At 41.5% G+C, this 15245-nt stretch overlaps 1 pseudogene; it reads right to left on the bottom strand.

The window, feature by feature from the left end:
* Nucleotides 1–360: 360 nt before the first annotated feature.
* Nucleotides 361–15245, bottom strand: part of LOC139452815 (5-hydroxytryptamine receptor 4 pseudogene) — a 90316-nt pseudogene continuing 75431 nt past the window's right edge.

The following is a 15245-nucleotide window of genomic DNA, read 5'->3' as shown; positions in this document are numbered from 1 at the left end:
ATCGATCCCAGTTGCGTGAATTGATGCTCATGAAATCAATCACTAGATTGTCTGGTCCAGACTCCATATTTTACAGACCGCCGTCATATAGCTGGAATATTGGAGTGCGGCGTTAAACAACAACCAACCGAATCATAGTAACACTATCCCACTGAGATGGCCGAAGGTACCGGTCAGTTAGCTGGTTTTGATTCAATGTCATCAACCCTTCAGAACAAGCCCCGGGCGGCTTGCACGCAGTAGAACATGCTATTACAAAGGGAATAAGTGGTTCGAGCATGTTGACACCTTGATTGCCTCGACCAGGCCTGATGTCACTGAATGAGAGAGTATATAGTGTGAATTTTGTTTCAGCAATATCACAGTCATATCATGACGTTCGAGTTTGAGATAGACAAACCAGTGGTTGATAGTATGAGCAATGATCACGTCACGTCATAGTCATCTGATTCCCTCGCCTTTTAAAATAATCATTGGGTTTTGAGTAGGTAATCCACTTGAAAATAATACACTTAACATACCGCCTTGATTTAGCTCAAGGTCATTCAGTGTTCATGAAACCTTTATACAAACACTGGTAAAGGGATGTGCTATACCATCAACCAACCAATCTTCTTTTAAACTGTATTTCCTCAATTTCATCATTAGCATTGTGACCATGTCTTCAAACATAAATATTTTGTATTTGCCGAATGAATTAATTGTAATTCTTCCATTTGGGCATGCAGAATCAACTCGTACGTCACGGAATCAAACGAGTGGTCCCGAGTGGCTAAGCCCATTCAAAACGACACGCCTTTTGGGACTATGTACAAACATCAATCACATTTCAACAAGTAAATGACAGCTCAAATGACTGTCTGCTGACTGCTCCTGCTCAAACCTGTAAACATATCCCTCCGTATTTTACAACACATAAACAGTTGTTTATATGCCATCTTGAACTGGCGGCTAAACACATAAAAAAGTATAGGGTTCATCGTACTGTTCAAATATCCAAGCCACATGGCGACAAGTTTCGCCAAGTTTGGCAGCGTGAAATCCAAGAATGGATCAGCCGTGTTGATGAGGATGAACGGGAACCAGCAGACACAGAAGCATCCCATGACGATGCCAAGGGTCTTTGCAGCCTTGGTTTCCTGCTGCAGGCGACCCTCATCCTTGAACTCAGCATCTCTGTGGGCAAGAGTTTGTAAGTTTCTCGCATGGCGTCTCGCCGCGGCGAAAATCCTAGAATAGCACACAGCCATGAAGATGGTAGGGACATAGAACGACACCAGGGTTGAGAACACTGAGTACGGTTTGTTCATGAGAAGAGGGCATCCTTTTTCCACCTTGGTGAAACAGTAGCTGAGATGCTCCACGCCGCTGAGATTCCAGTGCCACATTATTGGTACGACGAACGCCAGGATGGGAATGATCCAACAGGACAGTATCATCACCACGGTCGTCTTATGTCGTATTTTAACATGCAGGAAAGGACGACTGATTGCCAGGTATCTGTCACAGGCTAGACAGGACAGGTTCAGGATCGATGCAGTGGAAAAGACGCAGTCGAAGACGTTGACAATGTCACAGAAGGTTTCGCCTAACGGCCATATATGATCGTTACCAAGCTCTACAGCACGAAAGGGCACAATTAGCAAAGCTACACATATATCCGCTACAGCTAGAGACACAACAAAGGCGTTGGCTTTGGTCCTGAGGTATCGGAACCTGGCTACGGAAAGGATCACAACTCCGTTGCCAATTAAAGTCAAGAGTGGAAGAAGCGCCAGTAAAATCCAAACAAACTGCTTTAGGCCATCTTGGAGCGGAGGCAATGCGCCCGGATGCTTGGCTAGAACTTCATCACAGTCGAATGTTAGGTTCGCCATCTTCGGCAATCACATCATAGGAAGCAAGTCTGAAAATTAAGAAGAATGGTTGTTACTTTTAGGCAAGTGAGTCATGTTTGAAATGAATATGGCTTAACTTCAATTCAAAGTTCACTATTCTCAATTATCTAGAGTGTATTATATCTCCATTCTTAAAGGATAAATACCCTGGGCCCAGTCATTAACTAAGGTTCATTTTGTTAAATTCAGATCTTAGTTTTCGCTACCGTCAATTTAATTAAATTCAGATCTTAGTTCTCGCTACCGCTAATCCCATTAAAATCAGATCTTAGTTCTCACTAAACAAACATCTGAGGACATCCCATTTGGGGTCACGTCAGAACGACCTCTCATCCGACCAATCAAAGCGTCGCTTACCAGATCAGGAAATTGACAGTCGGTATGTGTTTTCTAATCATGCAACCTCGAAAACGTTAACACGGGGGATTCCGAACGACAGTTACGGCCCGTACGACTGATATGTCAAAATTATCGTCTATCTCTCGCTTCCGTGGGATAAACATTTGAACGGAGAAGGCTTTGCACAGTACGTAAACACTGCCATACAATCGCAACCATATATTAGACATTCCGGGATGTTCGTTTGTTCAATTTTAAATTTTTTAATCGAGATCTGTGTCATCATATTTTTAAAGCGTCGTCTGAAATGGAAGTCGCCAGGTTTAAACGAGTGCCGTAAAGCTCGAGAAAGCTGATTTCTAATTGGTTGATGTCGACGACTTGTTAATCGTTTCAGTGGTCGGTCAAAGTTCGCGAAAGGTCGTTCCGACGTGACCCGTAATGGGATGTCCTCAGTTCTTTGTTTAGCGGGAGCGATAACTTAGATCTTATTTCAATTAGATTGCGCAACCGCCAAACAAAGATCTGAGGACATTCCTTCACAGGTCACGTCAGAACGACCTTTCATCAGACCAATCAGAGCGTCGCATACCAAATCAGGAAAGTGACAGTCGGAGTGAGATCTGATTGGTTTAAATTCGACACTCAAAATAGCCTACCAATCAAAGTACACGCATGAGTAAGGTGAATCTGTCCTGAATTAGGGGATCTGAGCGCTGCGTCTATCGATGTTTTGTTTTGTCTGTGTGTTGTTTAACGCTGCATTCAGTAATATTCCAGCTATATGGCGGCGGTCGAGATAATAGAGTCTGGACAAGACGACCAGTGATTGATATCACGAGCTTCGACCTACCCTGTTGGAATACGGTGACATGCATCAACCAAGTCAGCGAGCCTGACCACCCAAACCTGTTGTCCAATCTTATCATAATCAGATCCTCTCTGTGAGAAGATCTGAAAGAGTCAGTGAGTTGGGTTTATCGCCGAATTGTGATGTCTTAGACGACGGGGCCACCCGTACCCCCGTGGAGATCTGAGGACACCCCCATGATAGATCGCGTCATGTGAATCCTGAACGAACAGTGACCGTCAAATTTAAGGAAAAGATGCGTTGAACCAATCAGATATTAGCTTTGTAAAAGTACTCGTTTTCATTTCTTTACCACCTCGATTCGGACGTTTCGACCGTCGCAGAAGACAACCCACACAGCAAACAAATATCCCCTTGATAATACACCGTTTTGGTGCAAATGTCATGGCGTTCAGAAATAACAGGATTATAACCTATTAACAACAGTATAATGGCGCTGTTATATTTTTTTGCATTCAGAACACTCCAATTAGATTCGTTTTCGAGGCACAGAAACCAGATACACCTTTGTCCCCAGATCTTCACGCAGAGAGTATGGTATCGCAGTAGATAAGATTTTAATGAGATTGAGGGTTGTCACGAATCGTACTCCTGAGTCATCACGGATGTGTTTCCGCCTTTGCGTCCGTCTTTTTACGAACTGAAATACACGACAATTACGACCGTATCTAATCAGTTTAATCACGCACGGTGACATCAATTTCATGGCATGTGACCATTTACATTCTACATAATCATACCTATGGAAAATGAGAAGAAAGTTTATGTTTGCATCGTTGTATTCATCCAAACCACGAGCAACAGGAACAGATATTACATTCCAGCCTTTCAGGCGTTACGGTTATTCTCGAACCAAGAAATCTAAAATCTGTCACTTCACCACAACAATCAATACTCGCTTGAATCTCTGCACTTAAATTTCATTATGCTCATCTATCAAACAGACCAAACACGAAAAAAGGCGAACGAATAAATACGGATTGTGACCCATGATCAATAGAAAAAAATCGTGTTTACAAATCACTCTCCACAGTATCGCGCTGGTTCGTCATCAATCATATCTTACTTACTGTAATGGTCCAAACACATTAAGATATTCCAGTTGTCTTAAAGTGATTTCCGCTTCCTTCAAAACGATTAAAGCAGTTTCCGTATTGATCTGTTAATATCTCCAGACGAGTCTTAGCCGTGAGGTCAATAGTTTTATATCAGTACAAGCATAACACACCCGGTCTTGTGGTCCATTCCTTCACATATGTCCAAAAATTATGGACGTTAGGAAATCAAAAGCTGTATGAGTAAGTCTCCGGGGCCGGACAGACTGTTCTAAATTGAATTACAAGGATTTCTTAGCACTTTCACGGGGCTTCTTCGAGCGTTAATCATAAATCCGACCATTTCAGACGATTTTCACGCCCGATCTCTTAACACGGTGTTAATAGGACGTCGATTTATTGATGAAGAGGGTCCATGTTTGGATGTTTTGAGATTTCTACGAAAATATTTTCATACATCCAGATTCGTTTAATATTTGTGTACATGTCTGACTGTTAAATTTACGAGGTGTGTTTCACCTTGGGTCGTATGTTTAATATTTGTGAATATGTCTGTGCTCAAAGACGCGTCATACTGTGCATGTTGAACTGTTTAGGAAAGTTCTTTAACTTTGTACCACTGATGTACGAGGCTGTCTCATCCTAGTGAAAAGTATTTTGTAAGATGACAAGAATATATGTGTGATCAGTTTTTGATCGGGATCAGCAGTGTTGATATTACTGCCTTGATTAACGCCGTTGCTTAGTAACATATCGGTATGGGATATACACATGACACAGCGTTAATAGGACATTAGACTGATAGATTTTTAACAAAAGATGATATATTACCAACAAGCATCACAATCATAATTTGTTTGTTTTGACGTTATGATCCATACAATGATGGAATTTTCAATGGAATGATAAAGCATGTTTGTTTTTTATCCAAGAATATTTTATCAAACGTATGTGATATGTGTCACAGTCAACGTTTCTTTCAAATTCAAAATATAGTCTGAAGATTGTGCTTTGTTTGTTGTTTTGTTGATTAACCCCGCACTCAGCAATATTCCAGCAATATGACGGCGGTCTGTAATAATTGAATCTGGACCAGACAATCCAGTGATTGACATCATAATCATCGATCTACGCAATTGGGATACGATGACATGCATCAGCCAAGTCAGCGAGCATGACCACCCGCTACCGTTAGTCTCCTCTAACGATAAACATAGGTTGCTCAATAGCAAATTCTAACCCTGACCTTCAAGGGTAGTCTGAAGACGGAGGTCTGTCCAAGTTAACCTAGTTGAGTGAGTGAGTATGATTTTACGCCGCTTTTAGCAATATCACGACGGGGGACACCAGAAATGGGCTTCACACATTGTACCCATGTCGGGAATCGGACCCGGGTCTTCGGCGTGACGAGCGAACGCTTTAATCAGTAGGCTACCCGACCGCCCCTTTACCAAGATGACTACTTGTTTGGCCACGGTACTGTCGCTCACCTGGATATGCTTCCTCAGAGTGGAAATTCAGAAACAAGAAGCGTTTGCAGAGCCAAATATGCATTTTGAGAGTATTTACGAGCATGGTACACAATTGTATATATACTGCGAAAAAACGGAACATATTTATTGAGCTCTAATACTGAAAAAAACAATATACTAAATGTCACTAAGTCATGAACCAAAATGGAGTAGTAGACATCAACAAATTTTTCAGTATGGCTGCCAACTGGCAATCGGACTCGAACCTCTCTAACAGACTGCGGTGTTAGCATTACTGGTAAAATAATGTGAAGTTTAAGTTTCAATAGGTATAGTGGTTTCTGAAGCGAAGATGCCCTACGACGCACAACGCACTTGACAAATAGACCACGACATAAGCTCACTGGACGTTTAGTAAGGTGAGCTAAAACATTGGTCGGTAGGTCGAAATAAATAAATTGTATAGGGGCTTTGAGTTTTAACTGCGTCGGTACTGACTCAGTACTGACTGATTAAAATAAGTTCCATTGCCTTACATGCCCCTGCACAGCGAATTGCGATTCCTCACACCATTGACTGGGCTCCTGTCTCTTAACGAGCAGACAGACGGTGGCCGATTTGTTGTAGTCGATTTGTGGACAATAAATATATCATATATCGGTCCTCTATATCGAATGAAAAGATAAGGCGCGCAACGTGTGCTTGTGCAGTAAAACTGCTCTCGGCATAATAAACATCAGCGGAACAGTTTGTTTAAATGTTTATCGCCAAAAACATTTTCAAGGTTTTGACAAATCAACTTGTATATTTACATTTGTAATCAAGGACGCTACGCATGCGCACCAATAACCAGATATGGTAGATTAAAAGTAATGTCGGAAAGGCTAGAAAACTGCTTTTTGCCTGTTAAAAAGGGATATAATTTTTCACAGACTGTTGTATTGAAATATCGAGTAACTAACCATCGCCCTATCTGTGGTCTGAAGTATTTCAGTCACAAGGAGTCCTATCGACAAGTTTACAGGAGACAAATTCGAAAGAAAACATGAAATTCACATTTATTCTAAGTCCAATGATGGCAGTCTGAAACGGACTATAGAAATATGCGCACGTGACTCCGTTACAATGATAATAATGTAGTCTTCATAAAACATCTACTCCACACAAAAAAATCATTTTGAGAAAATTCTAGATGCGCATCTTCTGAAATGACAAAACGACGCTGCGTTTTTTTGGATAACATTGCTCCCATGATGCATGTTACACTACACTTGCATAGCCCTAAACAAGGTACACGATATGGAATCTGTACTTGGAAATGCATACAAGTTCTTTACACTTTAGAGAGACACAGAGGGAAACCATTTATTAATTTAGAAAGGGTGAATTACCGAACTGCCCAAGCTATGGTGTTTTCAATTCATACCATCAAGTCTACGGTATGATAAGAAAACAAAACAGGTATAGGGTTGGTCTCAAAAACAAAACTGGGGCGTAAAAGGATTTAGACAGCTTTGATGCAGGGTGATTAGGCGTATAGTGTACAAGCTTTATGAGCAGAAGGTAACCCTGACTTGTAGTAGAATTTGGGAGGAATTAAATACAATTAATGTTTCCCGGACTGCACTATTGCTCTCCAAGAGATGGGATTTCGATACACTGCGCGTGGCGATGACCGAGCACTTTTCAGGGGAAAATATTCCATCCTGTCTATGAGGTCACATTATCTCCGAACCATTCATAACTATCACAGTCAGGGTTTCCAGATAATTTCCCTTTGTGAATCATTCCACTGACTACATGTGGCTATTGGCAGATGGACAAAAAGCACCCATGGTACCATCAGGTAAAGGTAATCATGTCATTGTTTTGCACGCTGCAACCCATGATATGGGGCTTATTGATGGATGTTTTCGAGGCAAAAAAGAAAACGGGTGATTTTCATAAGGAAACTATAGAAGGTGATGTGTTCATAGACTGATTGGAACTTCAGCTATTGCCCATTTTAAACAACGTCAGTTTTATTGTCATGGATAACGCAAGTTAATATAACGTCGGGGAATCAGATACTGTCGCCCAAACCATGGGTAGCGTGAAGGCGACCATACAGGAATATATGACATTGGTCGACGTCAGACCACATGAAACGAAATTGGCTTAATAAGAAACCAGTAAAGTACAAGACATATGTGCTGGCGGCACAACACGGTTACGTTGTCTTACCTACGGCAGTCAGACATTGTGAGCACAACCCTGTTGTGTCTATCTTGGCTAAATGTACAGGGTTCGTGGCAAGACATAACACAACATTCAAAAGTACAGATTCATATACGTCCTCAGTGGAGATAAATACTATCTCAAGGAACCATCTGTAGAACAACAAATACTTCTGGATTCCAAAACCGCAACCTTCCAATACTCATCCCGTATCATAACTCTTAACTAGTAAATCATGTTTCCAAGCAAATATGATGCAGTACATATCCTAAATTGCTACCTCATCATCGCATGTCAATTAAGTACAATAACAGCAACATTTTGAGACCACCCCCAACTCGGTGACATTTGACCCTGGGAGAATGCACGGGACTGTGTGAGGTCATCACCTCGGGACAGGTGTCAGGTAATTACCTCAGGTTATAGGCCATTTCATACATGGATGACAACACACGAATATTTTCTCATCATTTTACCTGTAAAAGTACATTTTAAGGGTAATCACAGTGTCAGTTAGAACAGGCTAGATTAGAGCAATTCGCGTTATTTTGATATATGCTCTTCTTATAGTCCTATGACTCGTATTTATTAAACGAAGCCAGAAAGGCAGTTTTCTAGCATTTCCGACACAATCAAAAACCAACTTATATCAGCGAGCTTCTTGAAGAGTACGTGCCTGGGAGATCTCTCAGATCAAGCTGTCAGTCCCTACTGTGCCTAGTGTTGGAACGGCGACTTTTGGAGTTCGGAGTTTCACCAAAGTTGACCCTGAGCTATGGAATAGGCTGCCATCGGATATCAGGAACATTGACAGTCCTACTTTGTTCCGATCAAGACTCAAAACCTATCTTTTCACCAAATCTTTCTTGGAGTATTGAGGCTTTGTGTTTTCCTAGCTGTGTAATGTCTCTTTTTTTTGTAGACTCAAATGAAGCGCTTTTGAGCAGTTCTTCGAACTGGATACCAGCGCTATATAAATCGGTAGTTATTATTATCATTACTTTAGTACTACTTTTTTGCCGACTGTTTTCAGCTAAAACCGCTAAGCTTACTGCGCAAACCAACAACAGAACCAGATTTATACTTAGGTCACTCACTGGCCACGCGTGCAAGTACATTGCAAGAAATACCGTCACAAAGAGCCAATTGATTCCATTATGTACCACAACAATACTAGCCGCGGAGTGAACGAAACCCAGTAATTGATAGACCCCCACCTTGTCAGACCACGTGGTACAGGTGATTGTCAGTGTCGGCTATCAACAATACAATGGTTGTCAAGGGCTGTTGTTAGCTTGGAGATGTAAAAGTAGCATACAGAAATTAACGCGGTAAGTCATCGCGTTTCAGGTCATTTATGACCCGATGAACATAGATAGTCGGTTCAACTGGAGACGTTGTTTGTGTGGGATAATTGGCACCGTGTTACGCTATCGGATGGACTGCGCCCTGCATAATTACATTGTTTGTTCCCCCTCTGCCTGTCCAGCTTCAGAGGGAGAGGTTGGCCGTAAATGGCTAAATAATAGTTTGGTTGAGTGAATTCACTTTTAGCAATATGTCACTGCGAGGGAAACCGGAAATGGGCTCCGAACTCACGATCATAGGTTTTTGGTGAGACCAAGGGACGCAACTCTGCACTGCGCCTTAGACGACTGGGCCAGCCCCCAGCCCCAAAACACCCCCAGACGCCCCACACAACCCATGGGCGGATACAATAAATAGATCTTAATTGTGCACCTCACCCCCCCCCCCCCCCCCCCCCCCCCACACACCCTTTTCAAAAAAGCTGTATCCGCCCATGCAACCTGTACCCGCTGGTTGATACGGACACGAGAATAAACACTCAGCCAGGTTGGAACCACGTGATAGTATGGGGTACTGTAAGCATGGGGTAAGCAGCGACTTGCACGATGATCAGGATTATTAAAATAACGTGCGAAAAAATGAGTATAATTTTAATTTTGACCATGTGATGCTTTTGAATAAATAAATAAATTATTATTTTTTCTCTCGGAAAGAAATACATACATGCATCTGAATATATTTATCAGCTTAATTGTCGACATAAATCAGTATAGTTTATAAAAAAACCTATCCTTTATTTCTGAAATATTTCTCTTAGAAACTGCAATTGTCTGTGAGCTCGTCCCTTACAGTCGTGTCAGAGTCCTGGATTAGCCCCGTTTGTGATTCGTTAATGTGGTTTGTCAGCAATATACTTGTACTCGTGTGCATCCCGACATCCCTCAGTTTTGGTATTCAATCTACTCACCCACTCACTCACTCACTCACTCACTCACTCACCTTCGATATTTACAATTTCACGAAATGCCTGGCTCTTTTAAAAAAAAATACACACTAATGTACATTCAACAATTTGAAATGATTGAATAATTTTGAACTGGTAATTTAAACAACTTTCACCTCGAACACTTAGAAACATTACGACATGAGGGGTGTAAAAAAATGTTTTCAAGAAAAAATATGAAATATTGACGTAAAGAAATAGACACAAACAGCCGTTGAAAACGCCAGTCGACAAAGTTTCTTCAATTAATCTAATTTTCATGTTTTCGTCCCAAAATTGTCCCGCCTCAAATGTTTATTTTAACAACTGAAACCCACAGAAATTCATTGTCAAAGTCAGCCCCTCGCAAAGTATTCGAAATAAATGTTCTTTTAACCCGCGCAATCCTCAACCGACTACAATCACTTTTCAAAAGTTTCAAATTGACCTTGGCATTTTAAGTTCTTACAACTCATAGATTACAAGCCAATAGTTTTACCGGTCTGACCGCGAACACAGGTCTCTAGTCGTATGGAATCAACTCTCTAACAACGAAATGAATAATTGGAAAATAAGCTTATTCAGGGAGATACGTATTCCTCAGGAAGCGCAAATGTAGGTAGGCAACACTATGGCCCATTTTCATCCTCATCGAACGGGTTGGTGCCCCCGTCCTATTGTACCCCGTGCCAATCTTATAAAATCCGCCCAATCCAAACCAGGGGTAATATAACTGCCATTAATTGCACAGATGGGATAGTGGAATCAGCTGATTGTATGGGAAACGTCGATACTACAGGATCCCTTCCTATCGTAGTGTCACACGGCTCCTGTTTATTCATGGCCAGATACTTAGAGCTTTGCGGCGCACAGTTCTTGTTAAAGGTGTAGGGCAATGCAGAAACCGATGTCTCTTATAGAAAATGACAAAATAATAGTAATGTATCGTAGGTCGCAATGAAATGTTGATATAATCGTTGTATTTATTCTGCAGCGTCAATACCATGGTTGTATGGGTGATTGATTTTGTTTTATTTCTTGCACGGTGGTAAAATATTTATGATGGTAACTATGGCACCGAAACGCGGCTGATTTCATATCGCGTCTCGTCATCTTTTGGCATTTCAAATATATGAACATTTCATTTGTTAAGAATTTGTGAAACTGAATCTTTTTTATTTTGAATGAAAATAAAAACAAATACATGAATATGAAATATAGTTATTAACTATCTACTAGAAAGTTGTGTTGAACGTCGCTTGAACGGTAGTTCATTTGCATCGCGGCATCAGCTTTAAGTGCAATTACATATGCAATGTCAGCGTCTGAAACAGATTCCATTAGGCGTAAAAAGCAAAACAGCAGTGAGAATTATGTGATGACACCAGGTGTTCGAGAAAAGGGTAAGCATTTCCGGCCCTACCGGAAGTAACGTGCACCACACACAAGTTGCATAAAAAGGTGTGTTTGTTGCATGACGCCGCATAGCAGTACTGCTGCCGTGCGACATCAGGCTTGACCAGGCACTCATGTGCATGGACCAGACACTCCAGGGACAAGATAGCACATTTACTGATTTTGTTGAAACTAAAAACGATAGGTTCATTTTGAATTACGTATGCTGCGTACAAGTGCAGACATTCTGTTGCTTAGAAGTAACGAGAATCGTTAAAAATATATATTCGTTTTGCAACATAGTCGGGGGCAGTTTTAATGTCTCGGCTCAAATATTTTTGTAGTTGACTCAGACTTGATTAAACTTCAGGATGAACTTCGGAGACGTTAGTCCACCAGCAGAAACATCGACCCAGTGCATGTAGGACGTTAACCTATGTGGTGAACACAATTATGGTGTTGAAAAAACACGGATCATAATCACGGCGAAATTTCGGCGCCTGAGTCCATTGGGCCATCCGTTCCGCCTAAAGGGAAGAATTGATGCCACACACATGTATACCAAAAGGCCCATAAGTCCTAGGTTTATTTTTGTTTCATAAAGCACTTTCTGTGCTACGACTGAGCTGCATTCAACGATGCAATGAGTGTGTGCGCGAGTTTGTTTTAACGCCGCTTCGAACAATATTGCAGTTATCTCACGGCGTGTCGGCTTAGTGTGGGAGGAAAGCCCAAAGTGATGCAGGGTTTAGACGTTTACCACTTTCAAAACCCACGAGCAACCGTGTATGGTGCTGATAAGGAACCGGGATTCGAACCCGCGATCACCGGTTTCTTGAAAGCCTAAGGGACGCAACTTTGCACAGGAATGAATTGACATGCCTTGTACGACTGGGCCAGCCGTTCCCCCAGGGAACAACGATAATCGTAACACTAGAAGATTGCTTTGTACTTGGAGAAGATCCCGTGTCCCGTTCAATGAAGCCATCTATAGTGACGAGTGCCGATGATATCGTAACACAGACTTAAACCAGTCTATATTGCTTTGTGAAAGAGCCATGACCACACTTTTGACCGCCTTGGAACCCCATCTTTTTAGGTCCGCGTTGTGAAATTACATGTATTTTAACACGTGGCTTTTACTTAGTTACCGATAAACAAAAACAACGATTGGTATGAAACATCAAACATGTCACTGACCGCACTGACTCTTGTCCTTTAAAACATTAACCCTAACTCTAACCATGACACTTGCGGGAGACAGAATACCTCGCTCGTGACACAGGAACAGTCCACCCTCTATAATTGGAAACAGAAGCCTTCTCTTTAAACATGCAAAACTGTACAACAACGGATGCTTCTCTGGCACCAAAGGTCTTAAATTGTCCAGGAGAGTTATATATGGAAGCTACCTGACATTTAATGCAGCGGGGTTATAATTGGGCTTCATGACTCCACGGCGGAGAGCAAAGTGGCCGAGTTAGTACTGTGTAAGTACTTTCTTCAAAAGAAAACAGGCCTGGCCTTGTAATCTTCAAATCAATCGCCATTTATACTTTGCGTATTTGTGTTTGGGGTCGATCTTTAAATACGAGGTCCTGTATGGTTCCCAAGTTGTCTGAAAGATGGATTGTGTTTGCCTGTGTATATCTGTGTAGGCCTGTGTATAACTGTGTAGGTCTGTGTATAACTGTGTAGGCTTGTGTATATCTGTGTAGGTATGTGTATAAGTGTGTATAACTGTGTAGGCCTGTGTATATCTGTGTTGGTCTGTGTTTATTTGTGTAGGCTTGTGTATATCTGTGTAGGCCTGTGCATATCTGTGTAGGCCTGTGTATAACTGTGTAGGCCTGTGTATAACTGTGTAGGCCTGTGTATAACAGTGTATATCTGTGTAGGTCTGTGTATTAGTGTGTATAGCTGTGTAGGCCTGTGTATATCTGTGTAGGCCTGTGTATATTTGTGTAGGCCTGTGTATATCTGTTTAGGCCTGTGTATATCTGTGTAGGTCTGTGTATAACTGTGCAGGTCTGTGTACAACTGTGTATAACTGTGCAGGTCTGTGTATAACTGTGTAGGTCTGTGTATAACTGTGTAGGTCTGTGTATAACTGTGTATAACAGTGTATAACTGTGTATAACTGTGTATAGCTGTGCAGGTCTGTGTATAACTGTGTATAACAGTGTATAACTGTGTATAACTGTGCAGGTCTGTGTATAACTGTGTATAACTGTGCAGGTCTGTGTATAACTGTGTATAACTGTGTATAACTGTGTAGGTCTGTGTATAACTGTGTATAACAGTGTATAACTGTGTATAACTGTGTAGGTCTGTGTATAACTGTGTATAACTGTGTATAACTGTGTATAACTGTGCAGGTCTGTGTATAACTGTGTATAACTGTGTATAACTGTGCAGGTCTGTGTATAACTGTGCAGGTCTGTGTATAACTGTGTATATCTGTGTATAACTGTGTATAACTGTGTATTACTGTGCAGGTCTGTGTATAACTGTGCAGGTCTGTGTATAACTGTGCAGGTCTGTGTATAGCTGTGTATAACTGTGCAGGTCTGTGTATAACTGTGTATAACTGTGTATGACTGTGTAGGTCTGTGTATAACTGTGCAGGTCTGTGTATAACTGTGCAGGTCTGTGTATAACTGTGTAGGTCTGTGTAGGTCTGTGTATAACTGTGCAGGTCTGTGTATAACTGTGTATAACTGTGCAGGTCTGTGTATATCTGTGCAGGTCTGTGTAGGTCTGTGTATAACTGTGCAGGTCTGTGTATAACTGTGTATAACTGTGCAGGTCTGTGTATAACTGTGCAGGTCTGTGTATATCTGTGCAGGTCTGTGTAGGTCTGTGTATATCTGTGCAGGTCTGTGTATATCTGTGCAGGTCTGTGTAGGTCTGTGTATATCTGTGCAGGTCTGTGTATATCTGTGCAGGTCTATGTAGGTCTGTGTTTAACTGTGTATAACTGTGCAGGTCTGTGTATAACTGTGCAGGTCTGTGTATATCTGTGCAGGTCTGTGTAGGTCTGTGTATAACTGTGCAGGTCTGTGTATAACTGTGCAGGTCTGTGTATAACTGTGCAGGTCTGTGTATATCTGTGCAGGTCTGTGTAGGTCTGTGTATAACTGTGCAGGTCTGTGTATAACTGTGCAGGTCTGTGTATATCTGTGCGGGTCTGTGTATAACTGTGCGGGTCTGTGTATATCTGTGCAGGTCTGTGTATAACTGTGCAGGTCTGTGTATAACTGTGCGGGTCTGTGTATAACTGTGCGGGTCTGTGTATATCTGTGCAGGTCTGTGTATAACTGTGCAGGTCTGTGTATAACTGTGCGGGTCTGTGTATAACTGTGCAGGTCTGTGCAGGTCTTTCTATTGCGTAGTTGGTATGGAGACCAGATGGGTTTTTTTCAAATTAAAACTCTGACCCTGAGTAAATAAGTACTGCAATGTGCACAATTGTTTTTGGTTTTCAAAGTTCAATGGAGCATAAATATATTTTTCAAGTATTGCATGGCCCACCTCCTTTTGGAAATGTGAAACAAATTATTACTTAATAAGTATAACCTGCTGAGTCGAATGTATACATTCATAAAAATAGAACATAAACATCTACTGAAGGTCAATACATGAAAATATACTTAATGCATTAATTGGATGCTTAACCTTTCCCCATAGGCTAATACAAAAAGAACG

This window comes from Haliotis cracherodii, unplaced genomic scaffold, assembly GCF_022045235.1.
Source record: "Haliotis cracherodii isolate W230 unplaced genomic scaffold, xgHalCrac1.p SCAF_9, whole genome shotgun sequence".
In the NCBI taxonomy this organism is placed as follows: Eukaryota; Metazoa; Mollusca; class Gastropoda; order Lepetellida; family Haliotidae; genus Haliotis; species Haliotis cracherodii.
Note: the sequence above shows the minus strand (reverse complement) of the source record. Positions and strands in the feature narration are given on the sequence as shown.